This window comes from Oryctolagus cuniculus, chromosome 18 (genome assembly GCF_964237555.1).
Source record: "Oryctolagus cuniculus chromosome 18, mOryCun1.1, whole genome shotgun sequence".
Classification (NCBI taxonomy): domain Eukaryota; kingdom Metazoa; phylum Chordata; class Mammalia; order Lagomorpha; family Leporidae; genus Oryctolagus; species Oryctolagus cuniculus.
The window spans coordinates 22,786,886-22,800,436 of record NC_091449.1 but is presented as its reverse complement, the minus strand read 5'-3'; the positions used below and the strand labels follow the sequence as shown (position 1 = coordinate 22,800,436).

Sequence of the window (13,551 nt, the reverse complement as noted above, 5' to 3'; positions counted from 1 at the left end):
ACGTTGTTTCACATTATCATGGCCTCTGTCTGTTCTGAGCCTTTTGGGTGATGACCTCTGGAAACACCCAGAACTAGGCTGGCCTTGGCATCTGTCATTATTTCTGAGTTTTCCCTCTCCACACCGTACGGTTATTCCACTCCTGCTTGCCTCTTCTGTGGTCACAGCTCTGTTGGTTGCTTCCCCTCTAACTGACCTGTAGACACTCAAGTCCCTCACTGCATGCCCTCAGACCCTCTTCTCTCTTTGAAGGAGGTAAGTGCTTCCGGGTCACATCCTTTAAGGAGGGAATTGTTTGCCTTTTACCTTGTTGTTCCCCCTCTCACTGGTTGGAGAGATTTTAGTGTAAGCAGGCAGATAGGATAAAAATCGATTCGATTTGTGAGCTGGAAGACCTTGCCTTCACCATGCCCTGGGTGAGCTCAAGCCCCTACCTGACCCCACCTGTATGCCCGCCTGCCAATCAGACTATGTAACCACTCCCCTTTGGGACACAGCGGGCCCCTCCCTAGTTTGCCCTTGTTCGCCTTGTTGCCCTTGGCCTTGGCTCTCTGCTCTCCTGCCTGTACGCTTGCTGCTGGTCTGCTCTGCCTGGTATGGACCCAATTTGTCTTCTAGACTTCTCTTTCTCCTCTAAATAAAGCCCTCACTCTCCTGCACATTATTCTCACTGAATAAAAAGCTTAAAAACTTACCATGTTATCTGGTCTATTTGAGCCAGTATTCAGAATTCTTCTCTGAATATGTGGCAAGAGCCCGCAGGCTTATTAATATTGAAAATTATGAATAAGCATGGCTGGCGCCGTGGCTCAATAGACTAATCCTCCACCTTGCGGCGCCGGCACACCAGGTTCTAGTCCTGGTCGGAGCGCCAGATTCTGTCCCGGTTGCCCCTCTTCCAGGCCAGCTCTCTGCTGTGACCAGGGAGTGCAGTAGAGGATGGCCCAAGTGCTTGGGCCCTGCACCCCATGGGAGACCAGGAGAAGCACCTGGCTCCTGGCTTCGGATCAGCGCGGTGCGCCGGCTGCAGCGGCGGCCATTGGAGGGTGAACCAACGGCAAAAAGGAAGACCTTTCTCTCTCTCTCTCTCTCTCTCTCACTGTCCACTCTGCCTGTCCAAAAAAAGAAATAGAGAAAGAAAAATAAAAAAAAAAGAAAATTATGAATAAGCAGTCTGAAACCAGTTAAATAATAGGTCTCACCATAATTTTTTAAAAAGATTTATTTATTTGAAAGAGTTACAGAGAGAGGTAGAGACAGGGAGAGAGGTCTTCCATCTCCTGGTTCACTCCACAGATGGCTGCAATGGCCGGAGCTGTGCTGAACCAAAGCCAGGAGCCAGGAGCCTCTTCCACATCTCACACGGGTGCAGGGGCCCAAGGACTTGGACCATCTTCTACTGCTTTCCCAGGCCATAGCAGAGTTGGATTAGAAGAGGAGTAGCCGGGACTATAACTGGCACCCATATGGGATGCCGGCGCTTCAGGCCAGGGCTTTTTTTTTTTTTTTTTTTTTTGACAGGCAGAGTGGACAGTGAGACAGAGAGACAGAGAGAAAGGTCTTCCTTTTTGCCGTTGGTTCACCCTCCAATGGCCGCTGCAGCCGGCGCACTGCGCTGATCCGATGGCAGGAGCCAGGTACTTCTCCTGGTCTCCCATGGGGTGCAGGGCCCAAGCACTTGGGCCATCCTCCACTGCACTCCCTGGTCACAGCAGAGAGCTGGCCTGGAAGAGGGGCAACCGGGACAGAATCCAGCACCCCGACCGGGACTAGAACCCAGTGTGCCGGCGCCGCAAGGCGGAGGATTAGCCTAGTGAGCCGCGGCGCTGGCCTCAGGCCAGGGCTTTAACCCACTGTGCCACAGCGCTGGCCCCCAGGTCTCACAATATTTTTGTATTAGGATAATTTATTTGAGAGGCAGAGAGGTGGAGGTCCCACCTGCTGGTTCATTCCCATATACCTGCAATGGCCAGAACTAGGCTGGCCCGAAGCCAGGAGACAGGAATGTAACCTGACATAGGATTAGGCAGGCAGCTAATTAGGATAGCCAGAGCTGGAGGTACCTGGGAGCCACAAGCCCCCACCCCCTGTGTAATTCTAGCCTACTACTTGTCAATCAAATCTATTCTACTTCCCCCTTTCCCAGATGCATCTGCTTCAGCATGCAGGACCTGAGGGGGGAGTTTGCCATGGAAACATGTCTATAAGGCTCCATTTTAGGATTTTATGGAGGTAACATATAATGCCCAGGTAGTTTCATATCTGCAGAGGCTACACCACCCCAACCCACACTCCACCCAAAAGCAGGTGCTGGGATACATTCTCCCTCTGTCACCACAGACCAGGACTGGAGGAGGCGCTGGGGAGCTCTGTGCTTTCCCTCTCCCACCCTTTTCTCTCCTGGCCATTGCCTACTCATGAGGGGTATTTCTTTGTGTGGGACAACCTATGCTGGAACTCAAACCAGTGCCCACATGGGATGCCACACCGTATACAGTGGCCTTACCCTCGACGCGCCATGATGCTGTCCCCAGCAGGCTAATTTTTAAGTTGATAACTTTGTATGGCTTGCAAATGATGTTCTACATATCTACATCTTGCCCTTGGCAAAAAAGAAAAAAAAAAGTTCCCCACCCTTGACTTAGGCCAAGCCAGTTAATTATCTCTTGCCTCTCCACTTCTATGCTTTCCCTCACAATAGATTCTCCATTGAGCTGGAAAAATGACCTTGCAATTGAAATGTAAGTCAATGTCAAGTCACTGCCCTCATTAAAAGTCACCAGTTGAGGGTGAACATTTGGCATAGTGGTTAAATGCCGCTTGGGACAACTGTGTCCCGTGTTAGAGTGCTGGGCTCCAGCCCGGGCTCAGCTCCTGATTTCAGCTTCCTGCTAATGCACACACCCAGGGAGGCAGCAGGTGATGATGGCCCAAACAGTTGAGTGTCAGCCACCTGTGCAGGAGATGCAGCTGGAGTCTGGCTCCTGTTTTGGCCTGATCTAGTGCCAGCCAATGCAGGCATTTGGGGAGTGAACCCACAGATGAGGGGTCTCAATAAAACAATAAGATGAACCATAATAAAAAAATGCCTAATGGCTTCTCTTCACACTTCAAATGTACATATATACCATGCCGACAAGGCCTTGCCGTTCCCTCTGCTCTCATACGCACCCCTCTGCGTCTGTCCTCCCACCAGCAATGTCTTCTCTTCCTTCTCTTCTCAAAGCTCCTTCCCGCTTCAGAACCCTTTACACTGACTGCTGCCTGGAGACAAAACTCGACCTCGGAATAACTTTAGTTCCTGGTTCTCTGTCACTGCAGCCTGAGAAAAACAGGTGAAAGATGGAGGATGCCACCTAATATGTGGATTAGTGGCATAACTGAAAGAAAAGTTCAGGACAAATGGAAGAGACACATTATTCAAAGAGAGTTTTCCTTTTTTTTTTTTTTTTTTTTTTTTGACAGGCAGAGTGGACAGTGAGAGAGAGAGACAGAGAGAAAGGTCTTCCTTTGCCGCTGGTTCACCCTCCAGTGGCCACCGTGGCTACTCTGCTTCCAATCCAGCTGCCTGCTAATGTGATCCTGGGATGCAGTAGGTTATGGCTCAAGTAGTTAAGTGCCTGGGGCCGGCGCCGTGGCTCACTTGGTTAATCCTCCGCCTGCAGTGCCGGCATCCCATATGGCTGCCAGGTTCTAGTCCTGGTTGCTCCTCGTCTGGTCAAGCTCTCTGCTGTGGCCCGGGAGTGCACTGGAGGATGGCCCAGCTCCTTGGGCCCCTGCACCCACATGGGAGACCCGGAGGAAGCTCCTGGCTTTGGATCGGCACAGCGCCAGCCGTGGCGGCCATTTGGGGAGTGAACCAACGGAAAGAAGACCTTTCTCTCTCTTTCTCTCACTGTCTAACTCTGTCAAATTAAAAAGAAAAATAAATAAATTTAAGATGATCCGTAAGATTCGAAAAAACCTGACAATTTTTCCAAAGTCCACCAAAGCGGGCACTCGATCCCACCCCATCCCATCTTCTGGGAGTAGGGGGTACCCTCCCGCTCCTGTGGCCGGGAAACTCATTCCTTCACACTAAAGCAGCAATCAAACCCTGCCGGTCTCCTGAGTGCTGAATGGGAATGGCTTTCCTGCTGGGAGAAAACAGAGCAGGGTGCCAGGACTGGGTCGACAGGGAAGTAGACCTCTTGGAGGTGGCCAAGTCTGCAAAGACCGAACGAGGAGCGTGGAGGAGAACAGCCCCAGGGTGCCTGGGGAGCGGGTGGACAGCCCACTTCCTCCTACTGCAGTCATTCGCACAGCTGGGGCTTGGGTGCCCGGCAATGCCCCAAGCTCCACCACAGCGCTTCCGCCCTCACCGTCGGGTCTGTGCAGCCATCGGCCACTCCGCGCCCTTCCCGCCAAACCCACACCCAATCAGAAGGCGCCCCAGATCCGCTGGCTGAGCATCAGCCAATAGGAAGCAGGATCCGGAGCCTTGGCCCGCCTTGAGGGACTCCTGACCAATGACTGCCCCCCAGCGAATCCGGGGCAGCGCGAGGCAGCTACGGGCGGTTGGGCGCGCGTGCGCCCTGGTGGCTGCTGGCTCCGGCGGCAGTTCAAGTCCAGTAGCAGCGGCAGGCGGCAGCGGTGAAGTTCACCGCGGTAGGGTCCCGGGGACTGGCCCAGGCCGGCGGGCGGAACAGCCCGCCACTTGGGGCGGCCAGAGAGGAGGGTGGGAGAGGAGGCCGGGGCAGGACGCGGGCGGCCCAGGGCGTCCATGGTGCTCTCGGGTCTGAGGGCAGCGGTGACCGGATGAAGGCGGATTGCCCTGGGAGTCGGTGGCTAAGCGCCCGGCGCAGCCGGGTTGGGAGAGGGAGGGAATTTTTTATTTTTTAAAAGTGATGCCCAGCCTGTGCCGTGCTCACTAGGCTAATCCTCCGCCTTGCGGTGCCGGCGCACCAGGTTCTAGTCCCGGTCGGGGCGCCGGATTATGTCCCGGTTGCGCCTCTTCCAGGCCAGCTCTCTGCTGTGGCCCGGGAGTGCAGAGGACGATGATGTCCTTGGACCCTGCACCCCCTGGGAGACCGGGAGAAGCACCTGGCTCCTGCCATCAGATCAACGCGGTGCGCCGGCCGTGGCGGCCATTGGAGGGTGAACCAACGGCAAAGAAAGACCTTTCTCTCTGTCTCTCTGTCTCACTGTCCACTCTGCCTGTCAAAAAAAAAAAAAAAAAAAAAAAAAAAAAAAAAAAAAAAAAAGTGATGCCCGTGGCGCTGATGGAGTTAGGCAGGATCAGGGTTGTCAGTCTCTGGAAGTAGCGGTGGGCTCTGAAGCCTGGAGGGCGCTTGTCCCTGCTCCTAGAGGAGCCCGCAGTGCCTTTGTGCATGTAGCCATGGCTGTTTCTCCTATTGGAAATTTCCACTGAGCGGCTGCTGTGGTGGCGCCGGCGGGTAGGCCGCCCCGCCTTGGGACTGGCAGCCTCGGTGAGCGCCGCTTCCGGTCGTGGCTGCTCCACTGCCGATCCAGCTCCCTGCCCATGCGCTGGGAAGACAGTGGAAGGTGGCCCAAGTCCTGCCCAGGTAGTTCCAGGCCCCTGGCTTCGGCCTGGCCCAGCCCTGGCCATTGCAGCCATTTTGAGAGTGAAGCAGCAGATGCAAGATCTCGCTCTAATTCTGCCTTTTTCCAGGTCTTTTAAAACAAAAATTCAACTGAGAAGTTCTAAAAAGTTGTATTCTCCATTTTGTTTGAAAGACAAAAGATCTTCCATTTGCTGGTTCATTCCTCAAATGGCCACAACAAGGGTGCTGGGCCATGCCTGAAGCCTGAAGTTGGAGCCTTGGTGGCAGCCGGTCTCCCACGTGTGCGTCAGGAGACAGAGTGCTTGAGCCGTCCCCTGCAGCCTCCCAGGAAGCTGGAGTTGGGAGCAGAGCCAAAACTCAAACCCAGACATTTGGATATGGGAAGCCAAGTGGCATCTTAACCAGTGTCAAATGCCCACCGTTGAGACGCTTTTTTCTTTTTTTAAAAGATTTTTTATTTATTTATTTGACAGGTAGAGTTAGAGACAATGAGAGGGAGAGACAGAGAGAAAGGTCTTCCTTCCGTTGATTCACCTCCCAAATGGCTGCTACGGCCGGAGCTATGCCGATCTGAAGCCAGGAGCCAGGTGCTTCCTCCTGGTCTCCGATACGGGTGTAGGCGCCCAAGCACCTGGGCCAGCCTCCCCTGCTCTCCTGGGCCACAGCAGAGAGCTGGACTGGAAGAGGAGCAACCAGGACTAGAACCCGGCGCCCATATGGGATTCCGGCACCGAAGGCGGAGGATTAGCCAAGTGAGCCACAGCGCCGGCCCTTGAGAAGCTTTTAAAAAGCTTATTCATTGGGCGACACTGAGCATAGCAGGTAAAGCCTCCTCCTGCAGTGCCGGCATTCCATATGGGTGCTGGTTCTAGTCCTGGCTATTCCAGTTCCGATCCAGCTCTCTGCTATGGCTGGGAAAGCAGAAGATGGCCCAAGTCCTTGGGCCCCTGCACCCACTGGGTGACCCAGAAGAAGCTCCTGGCTTTGGATTGGCCCAGTTCCAGCTGTTTTGGCCATTTGGGGAGTGAACCAGCAGATGGAAGACCTCTCTCTTCGCATCTACCTCTCTGTATAAATAAATAAATCTTTAAAGTAAAAAGCTACTCATTTAAAAGCAGCACACGGGATCCTAAATAACTACCCAAGTCTGAATAATCCTAGTTTGTCAGCTTGCACTCAAACAGTCCCAGCAGTGTTCTCTCCATAGCAGAGAAGAGAGAAACGTTCCCTCTGTTAGTTCACTCCCAAATCACAGCGACAGCCAGGGATGGGGCAGGCCAAGCCCCAGAGCCTGGAACTCAGTCGGGAACTGCCACATGGGTGGCAGGGACCCAGGTACTTGAGCTGTCACTTGGCAGCCTCCCAGGGTGCAGAGTGGTGGGAAGCTGGATTGGAAGCAGTGTCGCGGGGACTCAAATCAGGAACTCGGATAATGGGATGCGAGCATCCCTTTTAGTAGCACTGTGCCAGATGCCTGCGCTGGAAATGGTTTTTATTGAAATGAGAGCTTACTAAAGAAATGTACAATTGGGGGGTGAGTGTTTAGCAGTTAAGATGCCGGTTAACAAGCTCGTGTCCCACATCAGAGTATACAGGTTCTATACCCAGTTCTGGCTTCTGACTGCTGAATCCTGACTCACGCAAACCCTGAGAGGTAACTGGACTCCTGCTGTCCACATGGGAGATCTGGATTGAGTTTCTGGCTCCTAGGCAGTTGTGGAGTGAACCAGGATATGGGAGTTCACTGTCTCTTGTGTCTAATTTCAAATAAATTTTTAAAAAAGAGTTATTTAGTTGAAACACAGACTTACAGGGAGAGAAAGGGAAAGATAGAGATCTTCCATCCACTGGTTTGCTCCCCAAAAGGCCGCAACAGCCATGGCTGGGCCAGGCGGAAGCCAGGAACCAGGAGCTTCATCCGAGTCTCCTACATGGGTAGCAGGGGCCTAAGGACTTGGGCCATCTTCACTGCTTTCCCAGACGCATTAGCAGGGAGCTAATCAACAGTGGAGCAGCTGGGACTCGAACCAGTGCCCAGATGGGATGCTGGAATTTCAGGCGGTAGCTTACGCATTATGCCACAATCCTGGCCCCTTCAGTAAATTCTTTTTAAAGATTTATTTATTTATTTGAAAGAGAGGCAGAGAGAGAGAGAGAGAGGTCTTCCATCCGCTGGTTCACTCCCCAGATGGCCACAATGGCTGGAGCTGCGCCGATCCAGAGCCAGGAGCCTCCTCCGGGTCTCCCACACAAGTGCAGGGGCCAAAGCACTTGGGCCATCTTTCACCGCCCTCCCAGGCCACAGCAGAGAGCCGGATTGGAAGTGGAGCAGCTGGGACTCAAACTGGCGCCCCCCTGGGAAGGCAGCAGAGGATGGCCCAAGTATTCCAGCTACCCATGTGGGATACCTGGAATAAAGTTCCTGGCTCCTGGCTTTGGCTTAGCTCAGTCTTAGATGTGGCAGCCATTTGGGGTGTGAACCAAATCCTTCTCTCTAACTGCCTTTCAAATAAATACCTATATCTTTCTGTCTGCCTTTTCAAATAAATACTTTTTTAAAAAATAAAGAAGCCAACAGTGGCACCATCTAGTCCCGGCTGCTCCACTTCTGATCCACCTCCCTGGTAATGGCCTGGGAAAGCAGTAGAAGATGGCCCAAGTGCTTGGCCCCTGCACCCACGTGGGGCACCTGGATGAAGCTCCTGGCTTTAGTCTGACCCACCCCTGGCCATTTCAGGCATTTTGGGGAGTACGCCAGCAGATGGAAGCTCACTTTCTTTTTCTCCCTCTCTCTCTCGACTGTGCCTTTCAAATAAATAAATAAATCTCTAACAAATAAAGACTATAAAGTAAAATCTAAAATTGACCCAGGTGAGGGTCGCAATGGTAATTTATAGTGACTGTCTTGAAAGCAAAGAATAATTTTCTCGGATGCTCTGATTAGAGATGGAAATGGCTGTTCTCCATCCCCATTTTATAAATGAAGAAATTGGGGATTTATGGATGTCACAGATCTTACTTGGATGTTACTGGGGCAAGCTGAGTAGAATGCCAAATAAGGCACCTTGTGAAATACACGGTACCTGGATTTAAGTGTAAGGCAAAATAATCTGTCTTTTCCTCTCTCTCTTAACTCTGCCTTAGAGATAAATGAGTAAGTTATTTAAAAAGTAATATGGATTCAAGTCGTTAAGTGGACTCAAAAGGGTTTTTCCCTGAATGTTGGTGGATTCCTCCCTTGGAGGAGTGAGTTCCTTTGTATTGGAGAGCTTTCTGTGGGCTGGCATGGCACAGTGGGTTCAGTTTCCACTAATAACCCCAGCACCCCATACTGGAGCCACCAGTTCAAGTTCTGGCTGCTCAGCTGTCTGCTAATCAGCCTGGGAAACCAGTGGAAGACGGTCCAAGTTCTTGGGCCGCTGCCACCCATGTGGGAGACCAGCATGCAGTTCCTGGCTCCTGGCTTTGGCCTGGCCCTGCCCTGGCTGTTGCAGCCATTTGGGGAGTGAACAAGTGAATGGAAGATCTCTCTTTGTTCTCCGTGTCTTTCAGGTAGATAGACATTGTTTTTAAAAAAAATTCTTTCTACTTTAAAAAAATGCTTCCTACTGAGAGTATTGCATTATGTTTATATTTGAATGCCTCTGCAGACTCTGATATTTGTTGCAAATACAGTAGGAAATAGGACTTCAAGTTCTTAGGATTGTAGATTAGAATTGAATGGGTGAGCACCTCAAATTTGATGTGATCTCTATGAGTATTTGTGGTTTACAATATCCACAAGTCGGGGTGGATATTTGGTCCAGCAATTAAGATGTTACTTGGGACACCCACATTCCATATTAGTGTCTGGGTTTGAGTCCTGCCTGAGCTTCCAATTCCAGCTTCGTGCTAATGCACTCCCTGGAGGCAGCAGATGTCTCAAGTTCTTCCGTCAGTGCCTTGCACAAGGGAGATGTGAATTGAGTTCTGGGCTCCTGGCTTTGCCTGCCTCCCAGCCCTGGCTGTTGCAGGCATTTGGAGAGTGAACAAGTGGATGGAAGATCTACCTCTGTTCTCTGTTTCTGTCCCTCTTCTGCCTTCCAAATAAAGATTTTTTAAAATGGGGCCGGCACTGTGGTGTGGCGGGTAACCAGCCACCCTCTTCAGTGCCAACATCCTGTATGGGTGCTAGTTCGAGACCTGGCTGCTCTACTTCTGATCCAGCTCTCTGCAATGGCCTAGGAAAACAGCAGAAGATGGCCCAAATCCGTGGGCCCCTGTACCTGTGTAGGAGACCCAGAAGAAGCTCCTGGCTTCGGATCAGCCTACCTCTGGCTGCTGCAGCCATCTGGGGGGGTGAACCAGTGGATGGAAGACCTCTCTTTATCTCTGCCTCTCCTCTCTCTGTGTAACTTTCTCTCTTTCAAATAAATAAAAGCATTTTAAAAATAAAATAAAATTGAATAAATCGCTAGTGTATGTCCAGTCAGGCTCCTGGCAGGAAACAGATGGTCCATTCAAAATGGGTGCCTTGAGGAGAAGCTAAGCAGCATAGATATGGATAGAGTTAAACCATGAGGGCAGGCGATTATTCTTGGGCTGAAGATACCAGTTAGGACATTCATGTCCCACACTGGAGTGCTTGGCTTGAGTCCAAGCTGGTCTGTGCTTCTGATCCAGCTTCCTGCTACTACACCTGGGAAGCTGTAGGTGATGCCCAGATGCTTGGGTTTCTGGCCAGCATGAGGAGATCCAAATGGAGGTCCTGGATCCTGGATTCCACCTGGCCCAGCCGTGGCTATTGGAGGCTTTTGGGGGATGAACCAGTGGATGGAAGATGTTTCTCATCTCTGCCTTTCAAATAAATAAAAATAAGTTAATTAAGAGTCATAAAATAAGAAAGCATCAAAGGACAGTTCTGGGTCCCAGCATGCCTCATGCCTGGAGCTGTTGTGCTCCTGGGCTTGAAGAGGTCGGAGGAGGAAGTAGTTACTAGCAGTTGAGAAGGCAGCTGTATGAAGAGTGCCAAATGCTGAGGACTGGGGCTTTGATAAAGGTTCTCAGTGAGTCCCAGCCAGTATGTAGGGAGGGAGCCAGGGACCAGGCCCCTGACCACACTGTCTAGTTGGCTGCTGCTGCCTGTATGAGGCCAGAGGCCAGCGACTCCCTCTGATGCTGACCACATATGTCAGCCTCCCGAAGCACACAATGGGATTGAAACGGCAGACTGGATGTGGGAGGGCAGGTGGCAGACACATAGTGACCACGTGGGACCTTGCCCATTCTTTCTCTCCCAATTCACATTATCTTTTGATCAGGCACAGTTCACAAATGCTGTGTATTCAGAGAATTACTGTGGCTGGCCATAAGAACGAATTCATCTATTTTTTTTTGACAGATCATTTATTTGAGAGAAAGAGAGAGAGGGAGGGAGATTTTCCATTTGCTGGTTCCTTCCCCAGATGGCTGCAACAGCCAAGGCTGAAGCCAGGACAGTAGCTTCATCCAGGTCTCCTATGAGGGAGACAGGAGCCCAAACTTGGGTCATCTTCCACTGCTTTTCCCAGGCTGTTAGCAAGGAGCAGAATCGGAAATGGAGCAGCTGGGATGGGAGATGATGTTGCAGGCAGCAGCTTTACCTGCTATGCCACAGTGCTGGCCCCGGGAATTCATTGGCCACCAACTTTTAAAATAATGTAATTTTTGTGTGATGGCAAACATTTAGGTTCTAGGGCTAACTGTGGCACTTAATAGCTAGAGTGAGCAAGGATACAAGGGTGACCTAACCATTGTAGAAAATGAAAGTTGAAAAAGCCCTAGAAACTGAAGGGTTATACACTGTGAAAGTGTTTCACATGCCCTGTAGCTGCAGCTTGCCTGACAATGAGCGAGTTTTACATTTATGTTCTGGTTCCCAGCGCGAGTATATCTCTATCCACGTGGGGCAGGTGGGCGTCCAGATCAGCAACGCCTGCTGGGAGTTGTACTGCCTTGAACATGGCATTCAGCCCGACGGTCAGATGCCAAGTGACAAAACCATCGGTGGCGGTGGTGGTGATGACTCGTTCAACACGTTCTTCAGTGAGACGGGGGCGGGCAAGCACGTGCCCAGAGCCGTGTTTGTGGACCTGGAGCCCACAGTGGTCGGTAGGTGCTCGGGTACCACAGGGTGGGATGCCCGGTGTGGGCTCCCCTGCAGAGAGAACAGCTGTAGGAGCCCATGCTGTTGTCGAGTGAGAACCGAAAGGTTCACGATGCACAGTCTGACTGTGCGACTCGGCAACCCCTGACCCACAGCTGCTCTGCCGGCACACGGTGGGCTGCGGAGAGATGTGCCGGGGGCTGCCTCGGCCTTGGTCGGGTGGCTTCTGCAGACCCCGTGTGTGCTGGTTCCCTCCCTGCCGCCGTGCTCTGTGTGCTGCTGCATCTCCCACATGACAAGGTCAGCGTAGAGCATTCGTGTGGTTCTCCCAGCTTAGAGCCCAAGGTTGTGTGAAGGAGAGCTGCAGAGAGATGGGTGTGCCAGGGGACAACAGTGTCACAGCCTGGGAGGCCCAGAGCACCTGGGCAACCCCGACAGGACTGCCCAGCCAAAGCCACACTGACCTAGGCACTGCCCAGTTTTAAATTATTCCTTGAAACAAATCGGTCCCCGTGTGAGGGGTGAGAGCTGCTCTCCCTTCACCGCAGCAGGGAACTCTGGGATTCCTTCGGTGAGTTGACCTCACCCGCTGAGATCCACGAAGTGCAAGGGTGGTTTTGCATCACAGACGTTTTCTGAGACACTTGCGCCCGTGGGGGCTACAGCGCACAGCGTGTGCTTTGTGGAACTGAGCAGGGCCGGCCGCGCCGTCTCGGTGAGTACAGCAGGCCCCGGCCTCCCTGGTCTCTCTGCAGACAAAGTGCGCACGGGCACGTACAGGCAGTTGTTCCACCCGGAGCAGCTCATCACCGGGAAGGAAGACGCGGCCAACAATTACACCAGGGGCCATTACACCATCGGCAAGGAGATCGTGGACCTCGTGCTGGACCACATCCGCAAACTGGTAAGGGGCGCCCTCGTCCCGCATAGCCTTGGGTTGGCAGGGGAGGTGGCTCCCCAACACTCAGGCCAGGATCAGGAGCCCGACCTGGTCTGCAGAGGCCTCTGCGGAGGGTGCGTGTGCGACTCACTGTGGGTCTTATCGTGTGCTTCTTTGCTTCTGCTCTAACACGTGTTCACCGCAGACGGTCTGAGTCTGTGTTAACTTGCAGAGGCCGAGAGAAGTGAGCCCGCTGGGGGCAGGTGGGCGGCACGGCCTGCCCGGACCCGGCTCACGCTGTGTGGTTTCTCGCAGGCGGACCTGTGTACGGGGCTGCAGGGCTTCTTCATCTTCCACAGCTTTGGGGGTGGCACCGGCTCCGGGTTCGCATCTCTGCTCATGGAGCAGCTGTCGGTGCACTATGGCAAGAAGTCCAAGCTGGAGTTTGCCATCCACCCAGTGCCGCAGGTTTCCACGGCCGTGGTGGAGCCGTACAACTCCATCCTGACCACCCACACGACCCTGGAATATTCTGATTGTGTCTTCATGGTGGACAATGAAGCTATCTACGACATCTGTCGGCGCAACCTGGACATCGAGCGTCCCAAGTACAACCTCAACCGCCTGATCAGGCAGATCGTGTCGTCCATCACGGCCTCCCTGCGATTCGATGGGGCCCTGAATGTGGACTTGACGGAGTTCCAGACCAGCCTGGTGCTGTACCCCCGCATCCACTTCCCGCTGGCCACCTACACCCCGGTCATCTTGGCGGAGAAGGCCTACCACGAGCAGCTGTCCGTGGCCAAGATCACCAATGCCTGCTTCGAGCCGGCCAATCAGATGAAGTGTAACCCTTGCCATGGCAAGTACATGGCCTGCTGCATGCTGTACAGGGGTGATGTGGTCCCGATGGACGTCAATGCGGCCATCACCACCATCAAGACCAAGCTCACCATCCAGTTTGTGGACTGATGCCCGACCAG

The 13,551-nt window shown here is 52.8% G+C and overlaps 1 protein-coding gene and 1 pseudogene across 1 annotated transcript in view; one reads left to right on the top strand and one right to left on the bottom strand.

Annotated features, from left to right (window-relative positions):
* LOC138846705 (TBC1 domain family member 3D-like) overlaps positions 1 to 13,551 on the bottom strand; it is a 90,768-nt gene that overhangs the window by 74,083 nt on the left and 3,134 nt on the right. The window lies entirely within an intron of this gene.
* LOC138846707 (tubulin alpha-3 chain-like) lies at positions 4,563 to 13,544 on the top strand (annotated as a pseudogene).